This window comes from Cygnus olor, chromosome 1, assembly GCF_009769625.2.
Source record: "Cygnus olor isolate bCygOlo1 chromosome 1, bCygOlo1.pri.v2, whole genome shotgun sequence".
Taxonomy (NCBI): Eukaryota; Metazoa; Chordata; class Aves; order Anseriformes; family Anatidae; genus Cygnus; species Cygnus olor.
Genome location: NC_049169.1, coordinates 104,466,094 through 104,492,286, shown reverse-complemented (window position 1 = coordinate 104,492,286; position 26,193 = coordinate 104,466,094). Strand labels below are relative to the sequence as shown.

The window sequence follows — 26,193 nt, the reverse complement described above, 5'->3', positions numbered from 1 at the left end:
GCCATTTGCCAAGATGACATTTAGCCACCGTGGGCCCTTTGTGCTTTCCAATTTTACATTTATTCAGAGTCTAAAGCCACAAAGCAGCAACCGTATCTACCTTCACCCTGTATAGCAAGCATAGAACAATCTTAAAGAATTCATACATTATTATTGTTCTGAAAATAAAGAGCATAAATAGAACTCTGCCTATGTCATTAAATATATTAGTCAGAAAAGTTTGCCTCTGCCAACATGACAAATTAGATTTATGTTCTTACTTCACTTTATAAACAACTCTGGTGTTTTACTGTACACAGAGCTACTGTTAGTGGGGCAGACTGGCCACTTTTAGGGTTAATTTTTCATTCATGCCAATAATATAAATCAAAGAAAAAACAGAACGCTATATGCTAACCTGCACATATGAGCATATACTCTTGTCAGTAGCATTACTAACTTCAAGTATTTTAACTAGTAAGGATAAAGTGCTAAGGGTTCCAAAAAAAAGTACTCCTACTACACTCATGATTATTGGTGTCTTAACACTCTCACAAACTGCGGATTGAATATTAGTGTCTAGCAGAACTCAATATTGCAAGAACACGTGCAATTTCACCAGCAAATAACTTCACTTCTCTCCAAATTTCAAGTCTTTTGGACTCTATACCACTAATTCGGGAGAATTGCTTCTCTCTCGTCTCTAAGGCATTCCCCACCTTTTCTATTCAATGATGTACTTTTACCTTTTGGTTCATATTCTTGAACCTACTCTTTTGACTACAGAAGTCCATGAAGTAGCTTGTTTGTTACCACTGCACCAACCGTTCTACTTATGCACTATGCTGCTTTCCATCCAGCACCTCCCTGTAACTTACTCTGGGGCTGCTGGCTGCTCCACTTGTGTGTGTCTCATTCACGGTAAGAGGTAAATCCTGTTTATCAGAACAGAGACTAATGACAGGCATTAAATGTGCTCATCAGACCTATATTTAAGCCAATGCATACATCGCATAGCAGTAAAACACAGACAAGAATCCTTCCTATAATGCTTAAGCTAAAATGAAATTGAGTGCTATACTTGGCTTTTGCATATTAAATTAAACGCATTTTATTACAGTGTAGAAAATAATTACTGTTAAAAAATATAGAAAATTTTCAATATGTTTTCCTCATGAGTACATAATAGCCCTGTGTATTGCCTTCTACCTTTTAGAGAAAAAGACCTTGATAAAATGAGGAAGTTATCCAGAGCATAATTCTGATATTGCTTTTTTCCATTCACTGAGAACTTGGCACAATCAAAAACTTTCCTAAAAATCCTCACATTCCTTCGAAACCTGCACATAGTGACAAAGAACAAAAAAGAAGGAAGGAGCTTAAAAGCTAGGACTTTAGCAAGTTTCTGTTCCTATACTTGTGAAATTATAGGTATGAGAGTTTTTTCTGTCTTCTTCTCGGAAGCAAAACTCCTACAGACAGATATGACACTATCTCATGGTTGAATTTGTGCAGAACAACTCCACATGCACAGTGGAGTCCAGGAAACGTAGTATTTTCAAAGTCACAGAGAGATTCAATCACAGATCTTAAAAGCATTGGAAAGCATCTCAAAAAGCATGTTCTTATTCTTAAACAATCAACAATTCAGCATTCCAAACTGCTGAAAACCCAAGTATAAAATGCAGTTTTAAGCTGTTGTGGTTTGTTTTTTCTAGAAGGCTTAGGTGTAACATGGAAAAAGATGGAGAACAGCTTTCATACTGTTTGATCTAGAAAGTCAAACTAACTTAAGAACTCCAGCAGACTTGGGTTAAGTCGACATTTTAAGTAAACAGCAGCTCACCATGGTATCACCAGCCTGTATTTAGAGAACGTTTACTCATTTATAGCAACAAACTCAGAACATTACTGTAATTCAGAAGACAGATAAGCATGATCTGAGATGCTTCCAGAAGAACTCATCTTATATTCGTGTCTTGGCACATATTAAAAAATGCCATTCAACCACTCCTCTGTTACTTGCTTAAAGCAAGAAAAAATTATGTTAAGACAGAAAATAACAGCCAAGATTTCCTTATATGGTTACAGTTCTCAAGTTCTTGCCTAAATACACAAGTAAACAATACACCTAAGCAATTTCATGGCTTTATGCCCTTCTGAACCTGGAAATTACACATAAGATCACAACTCAATGCATTTATTCTGTATCCTTTATTTTAATTAAATGAACAATCATGTTATTAATCAAAGTTAAAGCCATCATCCATTAAAGCTTTCAAACCCTTCAGAAAAGAGTTTTCACATTATATACCACTAAATATAAAATAAGTTTGAAAAATCACAAGGAACCAGGGGAACTTGGAGACAACAGAGAAGAACAAAAAGAAGGAAAAGGCATATCCCAACAGAAAAGATCACAGCATGTCTGAACTTGGAAGTGACAGCTAGATCTTTACTCAGCAGGGTAACAGAGGAAGTAATGGAAGGAATGAAAGAGAACCTAGATTTCCAACATCCTTATTCCCCTGCCTATGAAACCCTACAGAACAGTTTATATCACATTTCCCACCCACCCCCAGCTCAGACTGTTCCACAGAAAAAATAGGGGAAAGAAAATATTCTGTCAATGACTCTTAACTTAATAACTCAAACAGAGATTGACACCAGAAGTTCTTCAACACCAAGCCTTCCATTTACATGCCCAGGGAAGCAAGAGAATCATGTACAATGTACATATATGCAACTCTTTTACATAATAAAAGGCATTTTGCTATTAACATACTGGCCACATCATCCATCACAATCCCTTTCATTCAACTTGACAAACAGGAAAAACGAAACAATTCAGAAATTAGCTTCTTGCAGAAAACTGCTTCAAAGATGGAAGAACAATAGCTGAGCCAACAACTGGGAAGAAAACATTTGCTTGATTCTCACCAATCAAGCTGGCTTTCTAGAACTAAAAGCTTCAGATCAAGTGAGATCCTAGCCCCAAATATATTGAAATAAGGAAAGAAAGAAGGTTTCTTCTAAGCACAAAATGAGTAGAATACCAGGAATGGTATTAGGGACCCTGAAATTAAAACTTCAAGAGCAGCCATGGAGAATTATAAGACTAGCTTGTTAATTCTTTGTTCTGAAAGCTATGCACTTTCAGGGAGAGACAAAAAAAAAAAAAAAAAAAGTCTTGGCTCTCAGTGACTGACCAGGCTCCTACAGACTCACATAGAAAAGACTATGGAGACACCAAACCCCATCTGTCCTGTTAGGATAATGCATTTGCTTGAGTGGGGAACTACTATCCAGATAAGCATTCAGGAAGTCATGAGTCCCAGATAAACACTGCGTCTAGTACTTTAGGTATGGGACTTGGAGGCAGAAATAGAACAGCATTTACAGTGCAATTTTCATGTGATCCCATACACACTCTTTCTTCCTTCCATCAGAACTTGTCTTAGTGCGCTGACTGGATGGCATTCACTGAATGGCCAGCTACTCGCACTCCCTCCCATGACACCTTTTTCAAGGGGTAAACATTGCTTACACACAACTAAAATCCTACTTCAACCTCAGAAAGATAATCTTGCACGATGTTTAAAAGTAAAAGACCTTGCAGACAACGTGCACAAGTAACAAACCTACAAACAATTCCAAGAGGCTCAGTAGTGCATGCGCCCTGTGAGTTACACGCATTCTGCAAACACTTAATTCATGCTCAGTATGACAAAGAAGAGACAGTTGACAGGCTTAATAAATGTATTATTAATAAACCCTTTGCAGACTCAGGGTTCAGACTATAAACTCTTATAACTAAATGTGAGGTTACCTTTTTACAAAGGAACCACTGAAATCTAAAAGAAAAAAAGTAGTAGTATATTCGTGTTTTGTTTCTTTAAAGACCTCGATATCTTAGGACCTATTTCAAGTTCAGATATATGCAGTTAGAATAATGAGAATTAAAACAAACAAACAATTCTAGAAATCAACTGAAACCTTAAGATTTAGAGATCCCTCTATAAAAGTTAATCTACCTACGCAGAAGCAAAAGCATGTATGGGTGAATGAACTCCTTTCAGAAATTTGGGTTTATTGAAAGCTCAAAAGGAGGGGAAAACCGGTAAGAGACTTGATAAGTTTCTTGGCAGATAAGGAAGAAGTGAACATGCTTTAATACAGTTTTGTTTTGACATATTTTCTTGGGGACTCCTTTCTAAACTCAAGCTATTATCAAGTCAAAAGTCTTCAACAGCAGGACAGGTTTTGAAAGTTACATTAAGGAAAAATATCGTTGTTAATTCTAGTGATACTGAATGTAACTGCTGAAAACAAATCTTTGTTCTGGAGCTATCTGAAGAAAGACTTCCCTCTTCCCCTACAAAAGGGGATAACTTCCATGTGTGTATGCACAAATAGAGATTAAAGGGCAATATTTATATTTCTAGACGTGTTTGAATCATGTTAGTGGTTGCTGTCACTCACTACAAATGTATTTTAAAGAATTTCATGCTCTTAATGTAAATACAACAAAGCCATTGATGATGGCATTTGACTAAGTCAGCTAATTGGTAGCTATAAAAAACAATATACATTGCATAAGGAAACTGTCAAAATGTCAAAAGGATACTTTTTAAACCATCACGCCTTAAATAGAAAGAATTTTTTTTCCTTTCTCTGCAATTTAGTTTTTAGATTATATTACACAATATATCATTGTGACTGACATTAGTTAACATTTAGATATTGTTGACCTATGTGATGTGTCAAGTTTCAAAAGACTCCTAAAGAAAGCTTGAAAATACTTCTACATAGTCAATGCAACCCAAGGAGTCAATCTGCCTTGTGGATAAATAAATATGGTATTAGCTAATGCTCTAAATTAACATGCATTAAATTTCCTGGGGTGTTGGTTTGAAACATAAGTCTTTCTGGCTGGCAGACAATATTAATAACCTAAATTTTCAACCAACTGAAGTTATAAATCTTTCAGTGGTTTACTTGAATTACATTCTATAGACCTAAATACAGAAGGTTAACTATCTTTTAGGGTCAAAACATTATAATTCCAAATGCCACGTATTTTCACATAATATGGGTGATGACCATAAGAACTAGCTAGTCCTCTTTATAATCCTCTTTCAAAGTATAAAGTTGCATGCTGGGTATAAATAACATGAGATCATAGGTCTAGCATTTTTACATTCCCTAGCCCCTGTCCTTATCTCTATGATTAATGAAGTAAAATTCAAATTCCCTTGAAAACATTTATTAAAGAATTTGCAGTCCTTATGAATTAAAAAAATATATATTTTACAGAAATACAAATACACCTAAAATCAGTAGTCCTGACGTTTGGAACTGTTATGGAATGTAAAAATCTGATTTCACAACAGAGAAGGTAAAATGCCAAGTCATATTAGCTCTACAAAGAGCTTTATGTAGATAAAATGTTCGTCTATACTGGCACCAAGAAAATGTTTCTGCTATTGAAAAAAGAGCTATGCATGTGAGGGAACAGGGGAAGGAAGAGAGGAACAAGGAAAACTTCAAAAGATCTCAGAAAAACAGAAAATTCAAACTTATTCAAACATGATAGTTTAGTACATGCTTAGAGGCCCAAGAAGATGAAATACCTCCCTCAGGTGGCAAGGGAGGTGGTACGGAGAACAAATACAGAAATGTTTCCATTCCATTATCTGAAGTATTAACTGCACCTAAGTAAATCCTGCCTTAAAAAAAAAAAAAAAAAAAAAAAGTACAACAGCAATCCAATTTATATAACCTACTGGGATTTCAGAATGATTTCTGAAGAAGTAATTCAATAAAAAATGTTAACAATGCAGCCATGAGGTAAGAATGAAGATCCAGGCACAGATAAAGGGGTAACTAAAAAGAGAAGGAGGGCAGGAGTAAGTAGTCTGGTCCAATCTGAAGGTAGGTTACTGCAAATTCACTTAGTCCATGCTGCAGTCTATGCTGGTGAGCATATTCTGAAAGAATCTAGAAAAGGGATCAAGTATCAAGATGACCAAGCCTGCTCAGTACAGAGACACGCAATGTGGTAAAAACAAGAGCTGGCAATGATGAACTGACAGAAGGATCATGTAGCACTGAGTGATTATATAGTAAGATAGTAAATTTCAACACGGGTAAATGTACAGTGAGGTACGTGGTGGAAAACCATCCTAAAATTGATAGAAAATGATGGGCTGCAACCTATAATTATTCAAGTAAGACTTTGAATTTTTGACAGATAGTTCCATGAAAACATCTAGTCAATGCAAGTAGCCAAAAACAGAATAAAATAATTAAGAAAGGATGACAATGTAACAGAAAACATGACTATAGAATCATAGGGTAATTCAGCTCAGATTGGACTGATGGACGTCTAACCTCCTGCTCTAAGCAGGGTCACCTGTGAGATGGGCCCAGCTGCTCAGTGCTTTGTCCAGGCAGCTCCTGAAAGCCTCTGAGGTTCAGCAGAGCCTGCACAGCCTCTCTGGGCAGCCTCCTCCACTGCCTGCCTGTCCTTATGGGCAAAGTGCTCCTTAAATCTAGACCGAATCTCTCTCACCTATACTTAAACCCATTCTCTATCACGAGCCATAAAATGGTTTGGGTTGAAAGGGACCTTAAAGATCATCCAGTCCCACCCCCCCCTGCCATGGACAGGGACACCTCCCACCAGACCAGGTTGCTCAAAGCCCCATCCAGCCTGGCCTTGAACACCTCCAGGGATGGGGCATCCACAGCTTCTCTGGGCAACCTGTTCCAATGCCTCACCACCCTCATAGTAAACAATTTCTCCCAAATATCTAATCTAAATCTACCCTTTTTTAGCCTAAAACAATTATCCCTTGTCCTATCACTACAGTCCCTGATAGAGACTCTCCCCATCTTTCTTATAGCCCCCCTTTATGTACTGAAAGGCTGCAATGAGGTCTCCCCAGAGCCTTTTCTTCTCTAGGCTAACCTCCCCCCCCCCCCCCCCCCCCCCCCCCCAGCCCTCTCAGCCTTTCTTCATGGGAAGAGAGGCTCTCCAGCACTCTCATCGTTTTTGTGGCCCTTCTCTGTACTTGTTCCAACAGGTCCATGTATCACTTGTGCTAGGGGCCCGAGAACTGAACGCAGTGCTCCAGGTGGGATCTCACTAGGGCACTGTAGAGAGAGATTCTTCACCTCCTTCAACCTGCTGGTCACACTTCTTTTGATGCAGCCCAGGATACAATTTCTGGGCTACCAGAGCACATTGCTGGCATATGTCAAGTATTTCATCCACCAGTAACCCAAGTCCTTCTCTACAGGACTGCTCTCAATTCATTCATCACCGAGACTATACTGATGTGTGGGATTGACCCGAACCAGGTGCAGGACCTTGCACTTGGCCTTGTTGAATTTCATGAGGTCCTCCCAACGTGCATTGCTGTGCAAAGCCTGGCTCCAACTTCTCAGTAATCAGCTGAGTCCAACTATCCCATAGCTCCGCAGGTTGACACTTTGGCCTTTCTCCAGTTATCAGAAGCCTCTCCGATTCTCAGTGAACTTTTAAAGATGACAGACAGCAGCCTTGCTAGGACGTGGCCCTCTTCTCTCAGCTCCACTGGATGGAGGAGCTCAGTGGGTCCCATGGACTTAATATGGGCCCAGTTGCCTCCAGTAACCACTGACTCAAGCCTCACCCACAGCTCGGAGCTCCTCTCCCACAGGGGAGACACAGGAGTCTGGGAGACCTCGTTTCTGAAGACTGAGGCAGAGCAGGCACTAAGTACCTCAACCTCATATGAACCTGCTACCACAAAATCACCTGCTCTGTTCAGAACCAGACCCAGGTTCTTCTTCTTTGGCTTTTTATTACTAGTATAGGAACAAAAGCTCTTCTTATTACCATTGGCATCCTCTGCAAGCTCCCCAGGTGAGTTTTCACTTTCCTAACACCATCCTTTCAAGCCTGGGCAATGTTTCCAAACTCCTCCTCAGTAGTCCACCTCTACTTACAGATCTTCCTTGCCTTTAAAGAAGGCTTTCTTCACATCCTGATCCAGGTCAGGTAGTCTATAACAGACTAAACAGTGTCATCTTTATGAGCCTCTCCTCTGATCCTGACCAACAAACTCTCATCTTAACAAATTCATCACCCCACATGAGCACTGCATACATTTGAACTGCTTTTTCACAAGGGAGGCAATATTCTGCCTCATTATCCCTGCTTTCTTTCCTGAAAAGCCTTTATCTGTCCATTGCACCACTCCATAAACTCATTACTCACCCACACCGTAAGAACTTTTCTGGTTCTTCAACTAAAAAGCTACTAGAGCTAGAAAAGATCTGGAGGATGACAAGAAGGCTGATCAGAGGTTAGATCAGGTTCTATATAAGCAGCTATTCAGTAATCAGCTTGGAAAAAAGACACAACCAACTTGTAGAAAGAGAAACATGACAGAAGTCTCCAGAAATGTAACGGCAATCACCTTTTAACTGTCTTGTCAACCAGTTGACATGAAAGTGATCAGAAAAAGCTAGTGGGAGTCAGATTCAAAAGCAAAACTGAGGTGATTTTTCACGCAACAGGAAGCAGAACTATGGAACCCCTACACAAAGGACCCTGTGAACAGAAGAAGATGACAAGGTTCAAGGAAGATGAGGGCATAAAAGAGAAGTCTAGTGGGGATTACCAACTAAAGCTGCAAACAATCAAGAACCACTGCCCCAAGACAAAAGTACTTGAAAGCTTGGGAGTGTTTTTTAAACAGAACAGTATCGTGTATACTTACTCTGTATTTCTCTGCAAGCATCCATTTTTGGAAATTGTTAGGCAGAACATTGATCTACATGGACTTTGCCAAAGTATAACACCGATCATTATGAAAGTAACAATATTTTTTATCTGAAGTGCTTCAGCCTGACAGTAATTTGCTGAAAATGCGTATGAAATATTTTATCCCTCTGAAAATTGCAGACTATGAAAAGTTACAATATACTGAATTTGGTTCTTGTAAATAAATTTTAAAATATATTTTTAAAAATCCTACCGTATTCCAGATTTAGCCACAGTTATCTATGGGTTTGGATGATTTTGAAGGTAACTACAGAAACACATACAGATTTAACAATCACAACTAACAAACTTTTAAGAGATGGATTCATAATTATACAATGAATGACTGATAGTAGAACATTAGATTCCACCAGACAAGTTGCAGTATCTGTACTCATCTTCCTACTAAATCTATCTTAAAAAAAAGGTGGTTTCTAATTAAATGAAATAGGAATTCTACATATAGGTAGAGCTCAACAGTTATTATAAGTCAGCAATCAGCTGTATATATACAAACACAGCCTAAGAGCACACGTACTGGCTGTAATAAGTAACAATCTAAAACAGATGCAACTTTATCCATATCTTTCACTTTCACCTTCATATCACCTTCACTTTCCTGCTTCTCAAGGTTTATTCTCTACCAGTTATTTCTTTTTTTGCCCTACTCAGCTACATATTTCCACATAGCTATTCTAGTGAGCACTCCATGACAGGATGTCTCATTTCCTTTACCTACATAGTCAGCCACTGCCTTCCAGTCATTTGCACATTTTTTCTAATACAAAAAGTCTATTTCTCATCCCTAATCCAATTTTCAAGTTTCTATGCATCCACAGTCATCACTGATGTCAGCATGAGCTGCAGGCACTCAGAATCATCAGAGACTCAACTCCTTGTCTTCAACAAGAAAAAGACACCATTTTGAAGCTTCACTTAGTTATGCTATAGTACTTTATAATCTTCAGGTATACACACAAGCAAGTTAAGATTTGCAGTAAATAAAGTAACACTCAAATATGTCTCATTCAATGCCCTAAACTTCCAAGGAAAACAGACATCTTATCCACTTAAGATAACTTACCTTGCATTAAATAAAATGAAGAACATTCACAGCTAATGAAAGATGGTGCTTACCTGAATGACAGCACTGAACCAGCACGTGTTTCCAACATTCTTTAATCCTACTGGACAGTTGTCTTGCCGTTTTCGATCATAAGGGTTTGGAGAGTCACTCCATACCTCTGGATGCGTCCTCTTTAAACTTGCTTTATTTTCTGCAATACTGGCTTCTAGAACTCTTTGGGAATAGAAGGAAGGGGAAAAGAGTAAGCCAAAGAAAAAAAAAAGACATACTAAAACACTTTCAGATACTAAATCAGACATTTTAATTGCATCATTTGATAACCTATTGCAGCTGAACTCAGTTTTAAAGTGGATTTACATGCAATAATATATCTTCAAAAACAAGACGCCATTTTACAGTTAGTTATATTACAGTAACTCTGTTACCTTTTGGAAAATAATATCAGTGAGTGAGTGAACCTCCTGTAAGAGCTATAAATATGATAACCATGTCTATAAGTCATTAATTATTTAAGAATTAGATTTAATACGATGGACAAGAAGAACTTTTAGGCAGCACTATTAGCGTAGCACTTCCATCTACAAATGCTTTTATTGGTATATAAAACACAAAGTCACCAATATTTATTTTACTGATAGGAAACAAAAGCTATCTAGATAAATTTCAAAAATGGGCACGCTTTTTTAATTTCCTTTTTTTTTTCATCTTATAACAAGGTACTAATTGCATTACATAGCAACAGAACTTTATGAGCCACAGAAAGATATCTTCCCACAATTTTTAGAATGTCATCCAACAAGTTAATTGTATGCATCAATGACCTCACTCTTTGCAGGAAACTTTTCCTATGATATCTTTGCTAAACATCCATATTTCACATGACAGTATGATCTGGTAAGTGTTATGCTCCCAAGCTCGAGCTTCACTTAATACAGTATTTTTATGTCAGCACATATCCTCAGCCTGGTGACAAAGCACACCCTAAAGGTAATTTGTGGTAGCTACATATTCTAAATAGAAAGACAGAGATCGATACAGCCAGGTCATAAAGCAATGACTAACTAATAAGCTAAGTTGCCTGCCATGTGCACAACTGCTACCACCCCCAACCATCTAGTCCAACTATTATACAAAAGACTGAGCTGCTGTTGAACTTCTAAGTTCACCAAGCACAGCATTTCAGGAGCTGCATGACAAGCATCTAAATGGTTGGCCTGTGCAGCTTGAAAGGTTGCCCCCTTAGGTTCACTAAACATTAAAGAAGAGCAGGTTTAGGCTGGTCTATAAATGGGGTTGCTAAAGGACAAAATTTGAACACCTTATTCAAAATAAATAAATATTAAAAAAAAAAACTCACAAAGTAGCAGGAAAAAAAAGCACACAATGTATTTACCAGTTTCCTCTTCTTTTTTTTTGTTTGTTTGATTTTGTTTTTGTTTTGAACTATGCTTTTGTCAAATTAGCAAGGGACACGTTATAAGACATAATAAAATTATGAAGCTTTATGTGAACAGTACATCAAATCATTTGGGGAACATACTAATTTGTTATTGCTATGTATATTGGAAAAAAAAAAAATTCAGATTTTAAGACCCTGTTTGGTATAAACATCAACTCTGTATCAATAAAACTTGGCAGAATTTCAAACTTGGCATTTCCTTGGTACTAGTCAATTTCTGATATTTAGTTTTTGACAGATAAAGACCAAAATGTAAAGAATCGCTTAGATTCTTCTCCCTTCTCCCTGACACAATCCTTCAAAAGTGTTAGAAGTACTGTGCATCTTTGCATTGAGAATAAAAGTGATTTGATGAGGACACTAAAATCAATTCAAAACAAATGTTATACTTATTTTAAATGATTTCTCTTTCAGGAAGGTTTATCTAAACTCCTTTAAACTAAACTGGAGGGATCTTCAAAACTGACTAGAAGACTGACAGACTGAAATGAATTTAGAATAATTTTGTAACAGGACTACAGTACCCACTCCATACTACTTTCGTTCCATGGAAACAATCAAACTTTTTTTTCCCCCAACCTCAAGAATATTTCAAGATATTTCAAGATTCAAGTTCAGAAAATACATATTCTCAAATCAAAAGTGTTTACAGACCTCAAGAGTAAGGTCATTTATCAATTTAATTGCATAGTAAAATTTTTATTATATTTGTTTTTGTGTTTTGTTTCTTTTTTTTAAGCAATTGAGACATTTCCTCATTTCTAGCTCCACCTCAGATCAGTTTTCACATCTGTATTGATTGATGTATTTGATTCTCAGAACTTAATGTTGTAAGTAAAAATAAGGAAATAATCACGATTTGTCCTCAGAGAGAACACGCACACTCTGTATGCCAAATTCATTTTCAGCCACAATGATAGTTGTGATGCAAACTGAAAGAAAAGTGAGCACATTAAACTAGAATCTAGTGATCAGCTCAAAAGCTATATAAATGCATTTTCCAGTATATCAAGAATGCCTCTTCTGTTATAGTATAACATTCACTACAACCCAAACAACGAAGTCCTGATTTGTGATACTACCTTGACAAAGTATCTTGCCCATCCATGCATTGTTCTTGAACAAAATGAATATCTTTTCAGAAAGTTAGTACAAGAATTTAGCAATCCTGAATAAGCAGCTGAAATACCCTCTTCGTGACCATCAGAGCCCACAGCAGCTGTCACTAGCAGCAAAACCATCAGCTATGTGCAGCGCATGGCATGTCCCTAGCCTCATGCAGCCAAAGGCTTCCCCACCTCCAAGTTTTGGAATCTTGTTCAGAGGGTAACTTTTAAATGAGGGTTATTTAATGCCAGGCTTGGCAATGGGACTTGAAAGCAGCGTTTTATTTCTTGCAACAGCAAGCTGGGCGTAGCTAAGCAGCTTTCCAGAGCTGCTTGCATGGGGTTAACCAAAAAAAAGAAAAAAAAAAAAAGAAAAAAAATAAGGCAAAATGAGTCTGCAGCAAAAAAAGTGCAGCCAAACTATTTTGAGGAAGCCCACTAAACATGCTGAAGAAAAGCCCACTTTGGCAGGCTACTCAACAAAAAGAACAAGAAAAGGTCTTTATCCTGTGACTGCCTTATAGCTGGACAGCCAGGGGTAATGCCAACCCTACACCCCTCCCCAGTTTCACCTTTTATCCACACAGACAATGCCTAACAACAGTGCAGAGTCCCCAACAGGTTCAATGACTATGCAAAAATAAATAAATAAAATGGCCAGGGTTGCGCACTTCCTTATGCACTTATACTATGGGCTTTCATTTTAACATGGCCACTACTCTAGGTACAATGTTCCTGTCAGCTAATTTCTCCCTTCAGTCATTGTGCTAGTTTCCCTGATGAAGCCCTATCTGGCCAGCCTCATTCTCATTCAATACATGAAAAATTATATAGATGGGAGAAGATTTTTCATATTAGTAAATATACTGAACATACGAATTTCCCTTGGAGATTTAAAGAGGGAACAGTAAAAAGTTTTCAACATGCCACGTACAAGATGCTCAGTTTTGACAGTCAGACATTTCAGCTACACTCCTCTTAATACCTACATAGTAATCAGATCTGTCCCCATTAAGCAGCACAAGGCAATTACATCCAGGAAGACAAATTCTACATGCATTACAACATTAATTACACAAGTCAATAAATTCCATTAATGCTCCCTTGGAAACGTTAACAAAATCAGTGCAAGTTAGATTCCAAACTCGTATGAATACCTTCGGAAAAAATTACCTACAAACCAAAGATTATTTAAATATGCACAAGTCCTACATTATTAAAAATGCAAGATTCCAGCCTCAGTGTATTTATCTCTGAGTTCCTATTTGATTTCTGCTTCTTATTTAACTTAAAAAAAACAATAGTAAATGGGTGCAGCTTGACCTGTTTACAACCACACTGCTCTACCTGTTTTTAGAAGTCCTACACAGATACTGTGATTCCTATTGGAATGCCAACATTCTTCTACAGGGTGTTAACTACAAAATATTTTTTTAAATAGTCTGAAGTCCTGCCCTTCAAGAAACTGATTGAATGGCTCAGAGCAAGAATTCTGCATTTCCTGTATTTGTACAACTCGGACATAATTTGCCATCAACTCAGGGCGTATCTTGATATGTAATTGAGTTCATCTAATACCTCAACGCTGCCAAAATCCCAGAATTCTCAGTCTTCTCTGCCTCCATTCAAAAATGAAGTCCCATCCTTTTTCTTGTGCCATGACATGCTTTGGATCTGTTTCTGAATATTCTTGTATGGCTTTGGAGCTGGATTGGTGCAACAAATGCTCCAAAGAATACTACAGAAGATGTGTTATAGAGGGTATGCCATATCCCCCTTGGTATCAGCAAGCTCTTAAATTGGCCCATGCTGTTGTGTGTAATTTTGCCATCAAATATACCTAACAGTTTCATTAAAACAAAATACCAACATTTTTCTCTGTATATTACCGAACAGCGTTACATGCTCTTGTACATGTTACATATGGAAAGAAGTGGCACACTACTTCACTATCTTCTGCAACTAGAAAAAGTTACACCATAATTTATATCAAATATTCAGTTATGAGCTAAATGGGTAAGATTAAAATGAGCTTTTCAGTCTGAGAAGTGAAAAACAAAGGCTACAGGACAAACCTAGACCTTCAAGGCCCACAAGAAGCAAGTGCAGCAGAAGCAGTCAAAAGCCTGAGGAAAAAAAAAAAAAAAAAAAAAGGGGGGGGGGGGGTCTTTCCTATCCAGACATAGGCCCATATTTCTGAGTGGCTCCCTAAATCACAGCTCTGTAATTATGATGACTCTGTCCTTCAAAAAGGAACACACAAGAGCTGAACTTCTGAACCAAAACTGGAGAGAACTTTTACAATAATCTTGAATACACACATATCCTGAGGTCTCGGGGGGGGGGAAGAAAAAAAACTTAAAAATCTTCTTCTAATTATTAATAAGAATCTAAATCTCTCTCTCTCACCCCACCTTTCTTTCCTAAAATATATTATGCTGAACTAGATGTGTCTTTTTTTCCCCAGAAAGACTGGGGGGGGCATGGGTGAGGGGGCACACTTTGTTGGAATGTTGATTCTCACAATTAGTACATTTGTTTAATAAAGTAAAAAGAAAGTTACTGTGGATAAAGTAACACTGGCCATATTCTTAAAATTGGACTTAAATGGATAAGGCATTACATCTGCCAAATACAGTGCACTGAGGAAAAGAATTAAAGAATTATTGTGATGAATCTCTCCCATCTAATGTATATATATTTTTTTTTCCTTTTTTTTTTTTTTTTTTTTTTTTTTTTTTTTTTTTTTTACAAGCAGGCAGTACTTCACCTTCCAGTCCAAGGATCAAACCATTGCCGTTCTTCCCCAGAACAAGGCCAGTCACAGATGAAAAAAGCAAAACCGCTCCCACACAGCTCTACATCCAGGCTAATTTCAAGTCTCAAATGTTTCATAATTATATTTATATTTACATATAAATGTACACTATACAAAGGTATTGTAAAATCTGATCAAGGTTAACTTACACACACTTATCACCCCCAAGCTGCGGAAGTTAAGTTCATAAAATTGTAAACCAATAAGTTAACTTCAAGCAATGTTTATAAGTCCTACATGTTAAATAGGTTTATTGTTAAATAGGTTATCACATACTTAATCAGCTAAAATATAGCAACTGCTCTTAGTATACTCAAGTTATAGCATCACCACCCCCCTCCCCCAGTCTCAGCCTTATCACAGGGGTAAGAAAATGTTACTGTAAAATGACCAGTGTAAAAAAAAACAGGATAGATAATTAGCTTTTTTTCTTTCATTGCTTTTTTACTTGATACAAAAGAGAAACTTTTAGTTTTAGGTCCTATTTAAATACGACCATATATCCTCTATCTCTTTTCACTTCCTCAATATTTAAACAAATACATCAACATGAAACATACTATTAACTCCTAGCCCACACATAATAGACTATTTTCCAGTGTAGAACATACAATATATTAAAGCAACATCCTGAAGCCAGGCATATAAGTAGCACAAGTGAAAACAAACAAGTTATTCTTTGTTAAATTAAAAAGTAATAAAATGCAATACAGGCCAATCTCCAACTCTTTAATTTCTGCTTTATATAAGTTGTTTGTTTACCTGCTAATGGCTTGTTCCTCATCTGTTATTCCAGTCTCCCTGAATGCCCTGTTTGATTCCTCCAAACTCAAGGCAATTGCCCTCTGAAGATCATCTTTATCATCTCCAGTGAGATCAATCACATCTGAAAAGCAAAACTATCTTTCTCAAAATTAAAAGTGAAACAGAAGGAAAGGCAAGTCTTACTGTAGAGGAGACAAAACCCCCAAAGACTTCTAAGCTGCATTCAAGTCCATCCCTCTTGTGGCTTGCTCTCTTCCAACAACTAACTGTGCTAACTGCTCCCTTCCATCTCGAAGCCAAATAAAACCTCAGCAGCTTGCTCTTGTTAAGATATGACAGCCAACAGTCTTCCTTGCTCCCCATGGTCTTAAGTATCACAAAGCTATGGGATAAGTTTAAACATCTGTTGTTTCTGAAAGCCCTTTCAAAGAAATGCACCTAAGTGTATTACTTCAGCTACCACTGCTCCCAGGGTATGTGAGGAGGAAACAACCTTCTCTTAAATATGGTACCTGAACTGAGCACAGTTATTTTTTCCTTCTCATGGAAGAATATGTGTTGTGCTTTCCCAAAATACAGGCAGAAGTCCCAAATTCAACAAGTGTTTCTGTACATGGGAACTTTTACAGTTTCATTGCATGTGGGAGAGTTCCTTTCTTAACATAATTCTTTTTCCATTCTGTCTCTGTATTCATTGTCTGAACATACTTAAATTAAATTGCTGTCTGCCAAAAGTATCCCCTCTCAACAGGAAAATTAAAAAAGTAAATAGTGAAGTCAAAATAAGGATTCATACTTGGACAAGTAGGGAATGGTGGATGGGATACTAACCAGGTAATAAAATGAAATCACTATTCTTACTTGCTCTCCAGTCCTGATTATCTAAAGAATCAGATGCATCCTCTGCACATCTCCCTGTTTCCTGAGCGTGGCAACTGGTCGCTCTCCCTCTCCTGAATAAAAAGGACCACTATCATCCGCTGCACACCACTAAACCAGGTGTTCCCCAGGTGGGCTCTGACCCACTTCCCAGAGCAGTCAGGGCCGACAGGAAAGCCTGTCAGCTGTATGAGGCCTTCAGAAAAACCAAGGTCATTGGTCATCATGATTTCAACAGCCAAAAATCTCAATTTGCAAGTCAGCCAGACAGAAAGAGAAGGAAGGTGCAAAAGTGACTTTCAAGAGCAATGGCAGACAGATACACACGGAGCTGGTTTCCTTCTCTCTCCTCAAAGGCCAAAGTTTATGCAAAGAGCTATGGAAGGGATTACTCTCCAGCCTAGGCTTTGAATGTTAGAAGTTAAAAGGCTCCAGGAGGAAAAGAAACAAATTCAAACTTGACTTCTCACAAAAAGAGATGAACTCATTCCCAAAGAGCTTCTCTGTTTAGATTCCAACTTTTCTCCTGGATGGGCTAACCTGCTGTAGAGACAGCTTACACAGTTTCCCTGGGCTTACTTGTCTCTGATGCTTCTCACAACAAACTCATGATACAAAAATCATTGCCATAACTATGTGTTAACAGAAAACGGAATGGCTCATCCACACAGAAACCTGAAACTAAAGAGAAGTTGAAAAGGGAACTTTTCCGTTAACACTAGCATCTTCAAGAATTAGTTTTCAGCTAAGGCCTTTCTTCCCCCAGTGAGCTTCTAATGGGAGCACTCTTACCTGCAAAACAAACTGTGAAATCTGTCATGATCTGAAAGTATGAGAAAACACTATGACCACAAAAGCAGCACTTCATCATTTAATTATTATGTCTTTTTACAGTCAGCTCAGATACTCAAGTGTGTCAAAAGGATACTTCAGCTCTAGATGCCTGAATTTCTCTTTCAAAAGTCATACAGTAATTACAAGAACTGTCAGCAGAGGTCACACCCACAGGACTTTTGATATACAAGCTGTCGTGTTGAGAACGATATAATTCAGGCTAAAATAATACCTCGACCTGGGTCACATACAAGCATGGCTTTGTTCTACAACCTGTGAACAGGAGCAAGGGTATAAGGGTCACAGCAGTGATAGTATCCTGTTACTACACATACTGCCTGTTACGCTCTAAAATGCATTGCTTATGTTGTATTTTCTACCCACTCGCAGGTAATCCCACACAACTGGAGTCCAGTCCCACACTGGAGAGGACGTGTTTTTCTGAAAGGAGTAATGGTGGTCTCAACTGAACATAAAACAATCCTCTATCCATTAACCATACATGCTGCCAGTCAAGTATGAGATTACTCTGACCAACTACTTACAGAGGGGAAGATTACTTTAGCTAGTCTCTTTTAAGGGAAGAGTGATGAAACTCTCATAAAATGATAAAGAAGAAAGTTAGATGGGGAGTATTTTCCAGAAAACAATTCATAGCTGAAAATCATACGTTGAACAAAAGCTCCCACTGTCATACAAACCAACACAGAATATCAAGATCAAATCCAACTCACACTTTCATTAAATTATTCAATTTCTTTGCATCTCTCCAGACCCTTGATCTTTGTTAATCTATTGCACTACCCTATGTGTTCAGAACTTTATTACCAGTGATTACATCATTTTAGTATTAAAACCCCAAATCCTTGACTTCCACTTCCTTTCAGAAAGCAAGTTAACAGAATAGCTTCTTTTGTCATGCAGGGATTAGAATAGGCATTATAACATTCTCTTTAGAAACGCTGTTTTTGCATACATATTGTTCCTGATTTGCACCAAAAAAAGGACAATATGGTGAAGACCTGCTGCCAGATACTACCACCACATGTGATCAGTGCAATTAATGTATATCACATAGGTTTCACCTACAATAACTTATGTCAGAAAAATAAACTTTGAAATATCTGATGATCACTGGTAAACTGTTCCATGTAAGTTCTTCATCTGTAGCAAATGTAAAATTGTTTTGAGGATTTATGCTAATGTATTTTAGTTTGTTTGCTGTACTTAGAGCATGTCCAAGATGTTCTTCAGCATTTCTGCTGATACAGTAACTCATTCAGCTGCCACAGCTCAGTTATGGCTTGAATCCTAAGCGTAAAGAGGAGATCTCAGCAGAAGTCCTAATAGAAGGGGAACAGTCTGAGACTAAACTCTTCTTGTAATATAAATAAAAAACATTTCAAAAAACAGCTTACATATCTGCATAGTTTGCATCCTTGTCAGCTGCTTATAGATTATACAAATGTAGTTATAATAACTGATATTCGCGCGAGTTTGTTGTTGTTACTTTAATAGCCTTATGTATTGTAAATTCTTATACAGGGATTTTTTTAGTGAAAAGATGTCCAATTTTCAGCTGTTAACTTATGTGTGTAAACATTTTGATTTCTCATAGTTATTAATAAATTCAATCCTAGCATGTATTTTTAAATGCTTATTTCAAGTGTGTAATGTTAATGCAAACCAATGGCAGTATCTATTCTATAAGAACTAGCAGTGGAATTAGTTTGTGTGCTGTTCTACTTAGGTTTCCTATCTGACCAACTGATTTCTGTGTTCAAGGAGTGAACTTGAAAAAAGCTGAGTTCTATCCAAAGTATTTATCAGACATACATGCAAGTTTGCTGTGATAGAGCTGAAGGTATACCTTTATTTCATAAAGGTATAAAGAAAAATGCCAAATTTATAGTCACCTGGCTTTTAACCTGACTTTGCTATATGGCTATCATTTAGGCCAAAGAACACTTTAGTTCACAGTGGCTTATACTTATAAAGGTAGTACTCATTGTAAATCACAATCTTCAAAAACGTAAACATGTTCTTAACAAAGCCGTGACTACAAAGCAAATGAAAAAAAGTTTGCTTCTGCATCTTTATGAAAGGAAAAATTGCCCATCCAAACAGTATGACTTAGTGGATTCATGATGTTTATTCAAACAAAGTTAGTATGCAGAATTAATAAGCTGTTTTACTAACAGGTGTTTTTGTTTCACAATGTTATTGTATAATAATGCACACTTCCTGTATATAAGGTCCAGAGTTTGATATCATTTGTAATTATCTTACAAGCAACTTTTAGTTGTATGTTGAAATTTGTGACAAATATACTAATATATGTAATAAATACACACATATATACATTAATATATCTTCTTTCTTTTCTTATATACTTTCTTATCAGTCTGTTTACTTAAGGATTATTTTGGTAATTGCCTAAGTCATCAAAGTAATTATTGTCTTGTGGACTTGTTACTTGTACCAGGACAAGGCAGAGAGTAAAATCTTCAAACTTAGGTAGGCTGGGAAACTCAGCATGAGGGAAAGATCTGGAGTAGTAATTAAACACAGGGACAAGCAATAAACAAACACTGTGATGCAACTGCTGACACAGGGAGGGAAAAATGAAGTGGCAGGCCTGCTGGGTTCAACAGACAGGTGCCAAGTATGGAAATCCAGCAGCAAGACTCCAATTTCAAAACATCAACATTATAAGAATAAAAAAAAAAGTTGAGATTACATTATTTTTATTTATGACAAGCAGACCTAAGCAAGATGCTGTTTTCTATGGTCTATTCTGCAATGTTAAACGTTGTGATGGACTCGGGCTCCCAAGTGAAGATTTAAGGAATTTATTTGGCTGTATATGCCAATTTCAGTTCTAACTGGATGGGGAAACAACACAGAGCATACCAGCAGGTGCTTAGCCCACCCAAACAGTTCTGATGAAACCCACCTATTAACAAAATAGCTAACAAATATGAGGCACCAGCATTTCACAGTAAATTCCTAATCTCAGGTGCTCCCTCCATGCATGCTATCTGAGTAAGGATGATAGCATGTTGGAAGTGATGATTCTCACACTGGCAAGGATTGGAAGGAGGGATGTAGCCATAGAACAAAGGAACAAGTGAATCAGTAAGATGAAAGGAGAGCCTCAAGGTACAAGAATCCTGACATTTTGAAGAAGAGACCCTGCCATATCAAGCTGGAGACACTCCCAGGAACCTGGATAGGAGATGACACAAATGATCGCTGAAATAGAAGGAACCATCATGAAGAGGCATAGTGATATCCAAGCTAGGTAATGTGACAGAAGGAACTAGTATCAAATTCTGCTCACAGAAACAATAAAATGCATGGCTACAGAATGGGGCTGACCAGGACTCATACCAAGAAGGACCTAAGAGCTACAGCAGACCCACATTCAACTTGTAATTCACATCATCACAGTGGTGAAGAAAATATGAAGCGTTGCACTGAGGTATAGCGACAGAATAAGACACAGAGGTTTAGATAGATTAGGATTGTTTATGGATTTAAAAAAAAAAAAAAAACACAAAACACCTCAGCTACAGTGTGGTTCTTCTTTTCAGTACTGCATATCAAGAAAAACACAGAACAATTAGAGAGGAAAAAAACAACACTAGGTACAGAAAATGCGGCCAAAGACTTAGAAATAATTTAAGCTCTTTATTCTTGAACTGGGAAAACTCTGAGGGAACATCATGATACACCACCTTCAGATATGCAACATTTCAGCTCAGACAAAAGGAACGAACTGTGCTGATCTCCAAATGGGATATCTCAAAGAGTAAAGGGCTTAACCTGAACCAAAAGGAATTTTAATAAGACATTAGGAGTCAAAAATTACGATCAGTGAAACACTAAAACAAGCCGCTCTATAAACTTTTCAGTGTCTTTGGAAGAGAAGAGTTGTAACAAATAGGTTATATAAAAATCAGTTTAGGTGCAGTTAGGAATGCCTTGTTGGAATGGGTTGATTGAACGACTTTTTGAAACCTCTCCAAAGGACCTAAACTCTAGGAACATGACGATATGAAAAGTCAGATCCCCAGAAGAAATGAATTCTGCAACTTTCTATATGGTGTGTGTGTGTGGCATTCTAGAGCTACACTGTACTTATGTATGTCCTTATAAAAGGACTTCAGGTCTTTTGTCTTGGCTGTGGAATGCGCAATTCTGAAGACTAATAATTCAGTTTTTGTGACAAAGAATTCTTGAATTTTCAAAATATGGGTGGGAGAGAATTTGTTTTGACAGCTATTTTATTCAAAGACAACACTTTTTCTAAAGCACGTCTTCTCTTTATTCTGCTGCTTCCTTTAACCCTGGGTCCTGCAAGTTTCTCAAATAATGAGAAGGCAAAGGGATAGATGCTTGGAAATGCAATAGTTCTGCTGTGCAGCCATAGATAAAAATACACTGAACTATTGCAAATTAAAAATAAAAAAGTCTCTAGAGATATCAAGAAACTGAAAATATCGTAAAAATACTACTACACTACTACTTTTGCTTTGCTTTAAATACAGTGCCTAGGATTTATGCAACTAAGCAGAACATTAAAGTGATCTGAGATTAAAAAGTGTTCACTTGTACATTGCAACCCTAGTATTTAAGCACTTTTGGCTAACAGATTACATCTTAAAAAAGGGTAGTACCACCTTTGCATAGGGATCAAATAAAGCATGCATCACTTGACGTGAAAATGCTGTACTTGCAGGTGCTTGCACATACTGTTTTGAACAGGCAAAAAGGCAAGTATCATGAGTAACACTGACTGTGCAAGTCCATCTGATTTTAAAGAGACAAAATCTTTATGCAGGCTCTAGTATACTTTTTGCCAATGCTGAAATGCCACATTTGCTAATAACAGGATATGGGCTTCTTTATACCTTCTAACATATTGAATGCTATTTACATGCTCAAACAGTTGAACAACCACTGTCATAATTGGTAGAGCCAATGCATCACAATCTGGACTGATTGTTAAGGTATAATTTCCTGTTACATACGCTTTTATTTCAACCCTTAACTAAGTAACCTTTTCAAAGAAATGTCATCAGTCAAGCCCACAGAATACATTAGCTATACCTAGCACACATTCAAAAGCCTTGATAAGTGGCTGACAGTTTGTTTTTGTTTGTTTGTTCCCCCCTCTTTTTTTTGGGGGGGGGGGGGGAGGGGGGGGGGAGGGGAAGGGGAGGAATAAAAGACAGTTCTGTTTTATCTGTTCCTGTATCATCCTCAGTTTGAATGACCTAACTTGGTAGGACTGCAAACACAGGTGACTCATAACTTCCTAAGCTCCAAATGCACACGTAGTTCAGCAGTAAGGAACAGTAAGGGTGAGTTATAATTATTTTCATGCAATTATACCTATGTGTACTAGGAAAAGAGGGTCAAATCTGAAAGGCAAGATACTGTCAGCAACTGCACATGGATGCGGAGAAGTGGGAATAGCATTGTTTTGAGAAGGAAGAGCTGAAGACTGAAGCTGTTGTTACTGAATATTCTCCCAGCTATACCCATCCTTCCACTCTCTTCTCCCAAATCATCCACTGTCTTTCATGAGACTCCCTAATGTGATAGAACTTACCAACGAACGGTCATGAAACTTGTCCACCTTAAATGTATTGCATTTTTGAAATTCATAATCAAAATAATTGCGGAAAAGCAAATCACAGTGAGAGAACTGCAGGTTTCTGCAAGAAACTTTTACTAGAACTCTGCCTTACAGATGAAGGAGAGGGCTCTATGATCAGATTGGTTTAGATTTTTGCTTTGCTGTAGATGTTTAGTTCTTGCCCTGGGGTCCCTCCAACATGAGGAACAGTTGGCCAAGATGCCTTTATCTCCTAACTGGCTTTCAGTCTAACTAAAAAAGTAAAAGTTGGCAAAGGGCTCTCATCTTTTTTGCCAATGAGGAGTTGAGTAGACATTAAAGTTGTCAAGAACACCTGTCTAATGTTTCAACAACAGTTGGCACCTCTTGACTACTGACTTAGAGTGCTATATAATTGTAAAGAATTTAGGTCTACCTTCAGCTCTCTAGGAAAGAGAAGATCCTGAAATCCAGCTTGGAATTTGCAACTGAAGAATTGCTCTTTCCAGTTTGACCATCAGTCACAGTTAATGTTGACTCTGCAGGCTTGACTCTTCCCTCTCACCTTGTATCTTCAATAAGGTTGCATAGCACATTAAGTGATGCCAAAACTAAACACTTCTATTAATGAGATTAATATAATAAATCTAATTAAACGCAGACTGCAAGAGAATCCAGCTTACTATTCCACTGCCACAGTAGATCTTCATTACTGGATAACAACAGCAAGCCTAAGTTTGTAGAAAGTAGTCTCCACTTATTCAATGCCAATTTCTTGTCACAAAACTAAGTAGTGGGTTTTTATGTGTGTTTTCTTTCTAAAAGTGGAGGATTAATACAACCCTCAACTGATAATAGTGCACAATGTATTTTATAAAGGATGTTCATAATGCAGATGATTAAAACACAGTTTTCAGATCTGAGATTTAAGTATAAACTCATCCTCAATTAAAAAAATATAAACAAAAAATTAAAGCTGTTTATTTTGAGGTGTCAGAGACAAAAGGATAACTGTATAATTGACAAAGAGTTCTACGTAAACTTCTTTACAATATTGCCACCATTGCCAACCCAATATTAGTGAAATAAAAGAAAAAATCCTGCTGTGCCTGAAGCTAAGTAATTCTACTAACTTCATAAAAGCTACATAGATATACACCACACATAGCCAAAGGATTAATATTATTTTAACTAAAGACTGTATGACTAGGTTTAGAATCTTGGAAAGGAAATACAGCATCAAGCAACTCAAATTTTTAAAATCCATCTGCAAAACTTCCTTTGATTTTTTTTTTATTTCCCTTATTTATTTATTGTATTATTTCAATCTGCAATATTTATTTCAATCTGCAAGACTCAGAGAAATATAGGTTTATGGGACCTCCCATATCAACTAGGTAAAATTGTTTTAAATTAAGTACTTTAATATTAATTTCACATATTGAATACCTACTCTTTCACTACAAAATGCTAACCTCTCACCTGTCCCTCTGGCAAAGTCACCTCTTTTAGGGAGAAGCTACTCTTAAGTATATTAAGAAACACGTTCATAGACTCTTCTCAAAATATTTTTTTTGACTGTCAGGCTATCCAGCTATTGCCTTTAGTTAAGTACTGCAAAACCCACAACAGGGAGGGGAAGGGAGAAGGAAAAAAAAAAAAAAGACTTAAAAACAAGTTATTCACCCTCACCCTCTGATCGGTACATCAGTACCATAAGTACATTAAAGGTAATACTTAAATATAGCTCAAATTTTAAAAAGGGAAAAAAAATTGAAGTAAGTAAAGAAAGATAGTAATACTCTAAAAGTGTTAAGTAAGAATTATCAGTCAAGATTAACAGTCATCTTACAGGCAAGTTTTTAGTTTCCTTGCCTTTAACTAACCTTATGAAATGAAAAAATACCTACTCGTGTCTGCCTGGCTGCCCACACTGATGTATCTGTCATTTCCAGGAAGTGCTGTCTGATAGTAAGTTGCCTCCTCTTGCTGGGGCACCTTGGCATTCTTCGCAGTGAGGAAAGCCACAGCCAACTCCAAATTACCATTGCTGTCCTTTAGCCATCAAACAAACAAACAAAAAACAAGAAGTGAGAGTTCCCTCACCCCCTTTTTTTTTCCTTTCTTGTCAACAATAAAGGACAACATTTCAAGCAACTTATTAGATCACCTGAAAATATGATATTTCATTGAAATACTGGTAAGAAAAGAAAATTTCCAAGCTTGTACGTTCTGCAAATTTCACTATTTCTAAACAAAATAAAACAGCTTATAAAAATTTTCTTCAATAGAACACCACCTATAACAGAAAAACTAAAGATACTGTAGCGTAGGTCAACCCATTAACTTCCATAATGACCACACTCTCACAGACTTCAACAGCAGTTAATCATATTCCTCCAAAAAATCTGCCATTTCGATTTTAAGGCCAGAAATATTGACTTTTTGAAAGGCAGTTGTGTGCATGACTTAAGCTCAATCAAAAGCAATAAATATATACATGGTTTAAATTGACTAAATGCTCATTTCTATTTTTAAACGGCTAAAGAGGTCCACTTGTTGGATACAGTGGATTTTATTTATATCTGTTTAGGGAAACAGATCACAGAGAAATCTGCTGGTCTTTACTTGCATCAAAACTCTCTTGGGCTGTGAAAGAATTTATGATGGTTGCAGAAGCAGAGAAACAATGCCAGATTAGCAAAGAGTGACAAGTTCAGATGTTCTTTGTTCTGTACGCTGAGCAGGACCTGTCCATGCTAGAAAACTTTGCTACACCTTGATAAGAAAACAATTAAAGAGCTTAAGTCATCAGGTGTCAACCA

General features: G+C 37.2%; 1 protein-coding gene across 4 annotated transcripts in view; it reads right to left on the bottom strand.

Moving 5' to 3' along the window:
* The window catches only part of USP25 (ubiquitin specific peptidase 25), a 92,374-nt gene that overhangs the window by 44,705 nt on the left and 21,476 nt on the right, over window positions 1-26,193 (bottom strand). For 3 of the 4 annotated variants that reach the window (XM_040575982.1, XM_040575988.1, XM_040575994.1), the window contains exons 3-5: window positions 25,279-25,423; window positions 16,027-16,150; window positions 9,932-10,094 (exon numbers count right to left, since the gene is read on the bottom strand). The gene's annotated coding sequence lies outside the window, so the exon portion shown is untranslated. The remainder of the gene's footprint in view (window positions 1-9,931; window positions 10,095-16,026; window positions 16,151-25,278; window positions 25,424-26,193) is intronic. The other variant, XM_040576002.1, reaches the window with a different exon arrangement.